The sequence below is a fragment of the Leuciscus leuciscus genome (assembly GCF_965113295.1).
Source record: "Leuciscus leuciscus genome assembly, chromosome: 22".
In the NCBI taxonomy this organism is placed as follows: Eukaryota; Metazoa; Chordata; class Actinopteri; order Cypriniformes; family Leuciscidae; genus Leuciscus; species Leuciscus leuciscus.
In genome coordinates this window covers 23,795,267-23,801,239 of record NC_138746.1, presented here as the reverse complement: position 1 = coordinate 23,801,239, position 5,973 = coordinate 23,795,267, and the positions used below count along the sequence as shown (strand labels likewise).

General features: G+C 38.2%; 1 long non-coding RNA gene across 1 annotated transcript; it reads left to right on the top strand.

Annotated features, from left to right (window-relative positions):
* Positions 1–1,977: 1,977 nt before the first annotated feature.
* On the top strand, positions 1,978–3,411 carry LOC309487304. The gene is made up of 3 exons (XR_014201820.1): positions 1,978–2,521; positions 2,641–2,730; positions 3,300–3,411. It is a non-coding gene; the product is annotated as an uncharacterized lncRNA (long non-coding RNA).
* Positions 3,412–5,973: the final 2,562 nt, after the last annotated feature.

Here is a 5,973-nt window from a genome sequence, read left to right as displayed (position 1 = left end):
GGGATCCAATGGGGAAAGTTTGGTACTGCGCCCAAACAAAATCTTACTGAAAGCAAATTTTTTGAGATATCAACCTCAAATTTGGAACACAACTTATTTAGATTTATGGCTTTGATTTTCTAGCCGTTTTAGAGTTCAACTTGTTTCATAAAATATATATTTTATATAAAATAATATTCAGAAATAATTTTCATAAACTTAACTTCAGCAATAATCTGCTAAGGGTATTCTTTAAAATGATACCAAAGTTAAGTCTGTGCTCCCAAGCTTCAACTTTTTATGACAGTTTTTTGACATGGACATTTTTGTCCTCTTTGGACCTATGAGTAACTTTTTTAAATTGATGCACAAGGGTTAAGAACATTTGAAATAAATTTGGCGGAACGTTTAGGCTACATGAGAAGTTTAAATGTGCGTATAAATACGAATAGTGTGCGCAATTATTAGTGAGTAAGACCCATTTTGTGTAGGATTATTACTTGTATGGTCGTCATCTTGGAATTATAAGATTCTTTCTGACATTTTTGTCAATTTTATTATTCACATATTCTTATTCTGTGACAACTTGTTTACATTATGTAATATACCCTTTTTGGTATCTACGAATTTGTATTTTGATGATCTAAATCAGGGGTTTTCAACCGGTGGTCCGCGGCCCCCTGGTGGTCCGCGGCGGCATTGCATGTGGTCCGTGACATGCATTCCAGCCTACATAATTTCACTATTGAAATCACTTTTTTTTCCATAAAAAAAAAAGTTTGTCTTAAAAAAAAGGCAAGTCAGTCAGTAATAAATACATTGGCATTCAGTAAAGTGTCAAACCCATAAAAAGTAGAACCATTGTCCGCTTTACATAAAACAAATCACAACATGACCTTGTATGAGTGAGTGAGTGAGTAGCGTTCACACCAAACGCGAATAGAGCGTCTGGCGCAAGTGATTTTCATGTCAAGTCAATGTAAAGACGCGTTTACGCGCATCTGGAGGTCCTGCAGCGCGAATGAGGCGTTTAGCGCGGCGCGGTCGCGCGAATGAGGAAAATTGAGCGTCTGGCGCGATACGCGCGAGTGATTTGAGGGTGAGAGAGCGAGAGAGAGAGAGAAAGAATTCTGATTAGTCGAGAGGATGTATCGCGTTTAGGCTAAAAATAGGTTTGGCGCTTATCGCTATTTGGAAAGAAACTGCATCTTGCAGTACATTTTAAACAAGGAAATATAGCGATTTGGCATGAAATGTTGATGGAGCCGTGAATAGGTTCAGTACACAGCAAAATGACATGACAAACTCTTTTTTTCTTTTTTTTTAATGCCATTTCCTCAATTCGACGTCTGACTGTGCTATCTGACAAAGGAATCCACACACTACACACACAGACACACACAATAGTGGGCCGCCGATTACTTGTTAGTCAGAATGGTGGTCCCTGGCACAGAACCAGTTGAAAACCCCTGATCTAAATGATCATGTATATTATATGATGATACATATGCAACATATTAATATTACAAGAATCTTTAATAGTGTCTGCATCAACACCCGATCCAGTTACATATGCAAAATACTATGCTTGCCTTGAAGACAAAGAGTCGTAAATGTTCCCTTCTAAAGCTTAAGTTACTATTGGCTTACTGACCACCCTGGAGGAGTGACCTCTATAGAAGTTAAAGTGCTCCTGCACACGGTTCTTCTCCTCTTCTTCTCTCTCGTCTTCTCCTGGTTACTGTCCGTGTGGAATGCCAAGGGATCTTTGTCCCGGAGTTGGCACAACCACGTCAACAGGGCCTCAAGTATTGTAATACCTCAACAACAACTGAGACAGGCTAACATCGCAAGTTCATCATAATTTCTTCATTCATCATGGAGAAAATCAATTGCAACTTCAGCACCATCTGACCCCTGAACCATCAAGACTTTCTCCCGAGACTGCATATGCGGACACTCGTTCAACGGCAAAGGCATTGCAAGTACTGTACAATTAACTAAACAGAGGTTTATTATACGCTTAAAAAGGTGCTATGAAATAAGAAACTGATGGTTCTGTTCAGATGGTTAAATTACTCTTTTCATTCCCCTGTTCTGTTTCTGGACGGAGCCCATGTCTCCATGCCTAAATGCATTGAGTTGCTGCTGTGTGATTGGCTGATTCAATATTTGAGTTAATCAGTTGATCAGGTATACCTAATAAAGTGGCTGGTGAATGTATTACAGCTAAAATAAAACAAGTATAATGTGAATAGCATTGAATGATCATTGAAATGAACCACCTGAATGAACCAATTAACCGAAACTAACTTATCTGAGCTGGTCTTTTTGTTTATGTTTTCTCAGGTGCTTTTCAAGCTCGTCTTGGGCAGTGGCAAGTTTGGAGAGGCGGCTCTGTTTCTAACCATTGTCGGCGGTGCAAACTTTGTCTTTATGAGCTTTGTGCCAGTTATACTGTACTTCACACATGTTGAGTACTTCACATCCGTAGCTGATCTTCCCTGGGCCTACATGTGTGGAGTGGCTGGACTCTTACTAGGTAAATACAATACTGACAGAAAAAAGTATATTATTATAAGTAGAGTATTGTTTATGTAATGTGCAACAATTAGAAGAGATATATAACATATAACTGTTCATCATTTTCTTCTTCTACAGCATTCAATATGCTGGTGAATTTTGGCATTGCCATTACATACCCTGAGCTGATTTCACTTGGCATTGTGCTGAGTGTCCCTGTCAATGCAAGTGAGTTCATTTTCATCAAAGTAAACTTTTTTAAATATAAAAACAAACTTGTTTATAGAAAACCTATATTTTGTGCCACTGACTGACTTAAAGGGATATATACAGTTACACTCTTAGTTCATTGTATATGTCTAAAGTTTTTTGTGAAACTGTTTTTGAACCCTGTCCCACTGAGTATAGCAAAGTGGCAGAACCTGATTTCACCAAGTGCAACATGTTCCTGGATCAACATCTTTGTTGATCCTGGAACAACAGTCCAATCAGATTTGAGGGACAAGTTTACAGTATGTCAAGTTTAGGAGAGTTAGGTGCTTCTACGTCAATGTTATTCACCAAGCATTTCCTTCTGATTTTAGGCATAGCTCATGGGTAGGGTTAGGTTTAGGGGTAGGGATATGGTTTGGACTAAATTTTTGGACCAGAATGTTGTTCCAGGATCAACAAAATATGTTGACCCAGGAATGTGTCTAACTCGGCAAAATCAGTACGTGCAGCAAAGTGGGCAGTCATTGCAACTTCATAGACATTTTACCGTGGTGGCTCTAAAGTGTGTGTTGTTGGTGTTGCAGTGGTGGACCTGTACACCTGTGATATCCACTTCAATACAGTGCGACTCATCGCCGTGTTGATCATCTGTCTGGGCTTCCTAATGCTGCTGTTACCGGAGGACTGGGATCAGTGATTAATTGAGCTCGGCACCAAACTCAGAAAGCGGGAACAGCCTGTTGAACCGGCTGAGACCGGAACCAGCTCAGGACTCAACTGGACCCGACGGGCCAGGACCTCCATGTCCACGTTTCCTCACTGACACGCACAAACCTTCTCCCGTTCTTATTCCAGTGACTGGATAATGCTGGGAAGGACATTCATTCCCTAATATTCCTCAGTCAACGAGACTCCGTAGGCCATCATTTACCCTCATGCACATTATAACAGACGATTTCCTAAAGCCAAACCTTTTTTTAAACTTTTTTTTTGCTCATCTTACAACTGTAAGTGTATTGGAACAATGACTTGGGTCTTGGAACTCAAGAGCAGGGGTCTCAAACGACTGACCTACAGGCCAAATTTGGGCTATCAAGTGTCAAGTTTATCCTTAAATCGAGCCCACCAATCCCTTTATAGACTTTAATTTTTTAATATTTTAAATAAAACCTTTACTATTTACATGTTATTTTATTTCAATTAATAATGTTTAATTTTTATTTTATATATTGTTGTAATTTAATGTATATTATATATTGCAATTTAATTTTATACATTTCTTATTATCCACATGGCTTTTACAGGCCTAAAACTTGAATGTAAAAGAACAGCTGTAGCCCATTTAATAAAAACAAGCAAACACTGCACGGCACAGAAAATAAGTCTGAGTTACATGCATCTACATCAAACTAGATTCAAACAGGAGCGGTTTACACAGGGAACAGTCTTGTTGTGGCAATAAGTCTTCAGTGGATAGAAGTTTCTAATTTTGATGCACTACAGCTATACTCCAGCCACTTTATTTGCCTGTCTGATATATATATATAAATATTTTGAATATCATATGTAGATTGATAGCTTTGTAGTCTTTTTTTATATCGAAATATTTCTGATTGTTATGTCACAGCTAGCTTGTGATTTTTCTTACACTGCTAATTGCAGAAAAGAACATTTAAATAGTTTAGAATACAAGCATTATTACTCCACTAAACATGCAGAGCATTATGCTAGGAAATATGTCTTCATTAACTCTATAGTTCAACTGTATGGTCGTAAAACAGGCCCAAATGGTGGATTTTACCAGGCTAGTGGTAGTTTGAGACCTCTGCTCAAGAGACCCATGAACCAATATCTCCACAATAAAGAGTCCCTGCAGATCTTCAGATGGTTACACTCTTTTTGGAGCTCAGACTGACTGGCACGAATCACTACCAGTGCCCATTAGAACATACGTGCCAAACATTGACGTAGACATTAAGAACTGCAACATATGCTGTCATCTAATACAACAAAGTTCTACCTAGCAACAGTTGCATCTGAGGGACTCCACTTCCCAAACTGTGAATGAAGGTGTTTTTGAACTCATGTTGGTTAACAGCGATATGGAGGGTTTAGGAGAAAGAGCGAAACAGGAATAGGATACCATGGTGCTGAGGTTTGCTGGGATGCTGGAAGACTGCAGATTTCCAGCTCTCCTTGTACAAACAAAGGTCTACCGTCCTATGGGTGCATCTGAGGTCTAAAGGGATTTCCTTTCCTAAACTGTGAATGGAGATTTTTAGGGGGTTAACTACAGCATCCAGACTGTTTATACTGAAGCTATACTTTGATTCCATCACATTTTTTTCAGAGTCACATGCTAACCACTGTGAGGACACTTCAGGGGCAGTATTGGCGAACCGAAGAGGCAATCTTCAGCAAGATGTGTACCGTTAAAGGGTGGCATGTGCATCCAGTGAATGTATGACCATTTCTGAAAAGTGCACCTACACTATGTGCTTTGAAAAAGGTGGTGACTGGAACTGATAACCACCTTTAAATACACTGAAAACATTCTGCACTTCATAAGACTCCAGTCACTTTTTTTTTTAAACAATGCATTGCATTTTTGTTTTTGTTTTTATCTTATGGACTGTTCCATTGGATGGAAATTAGTTCTACAGGAAAACGCATGCAGAAAACGCCAATAAATGCTACATGATGGCTTCACTGCCTTTTCTTTGATTTGCAATAGGATCTCATCAGCACTGTCTCCCATTGTCATTGTTATGATGACAATAAATATAATATTGTATTCCTCTGGAATTATTGCTAGACATTATTGTAAACCTTTGTAAGGAATGATTTTTACACTGAAATGCATTACGATCACATTTGAGGAAAATGACAAGAAAACAAATAAATCATCCATTTAATAGATCCGCTTTGTCTGTTTTCACATGTATCATGTAAATCTATATTTTCTCTGTTTGTTTTGTTTCTAAACAAACCAATCCTATAGACTGATGAATATCAAACAGGCTTATGCTGAGAATGAATGGTTTTTTTAACATGCCCAATTTCACAGAGACCATCTTAGTGGGTTATCCATCAATTGAATTTGTGGAATATTTTAATAAATAGAATATACCTTGTGTCAAAATTTGATTAGATAAAAGCTGCCAGTTATGTTAAATCGTTTAATATTTTGTCATTTGATGCATCAGAGAAGACAAAGATTATACATAGTTTAAAGACCATGAAGATGATGAGTGAAGA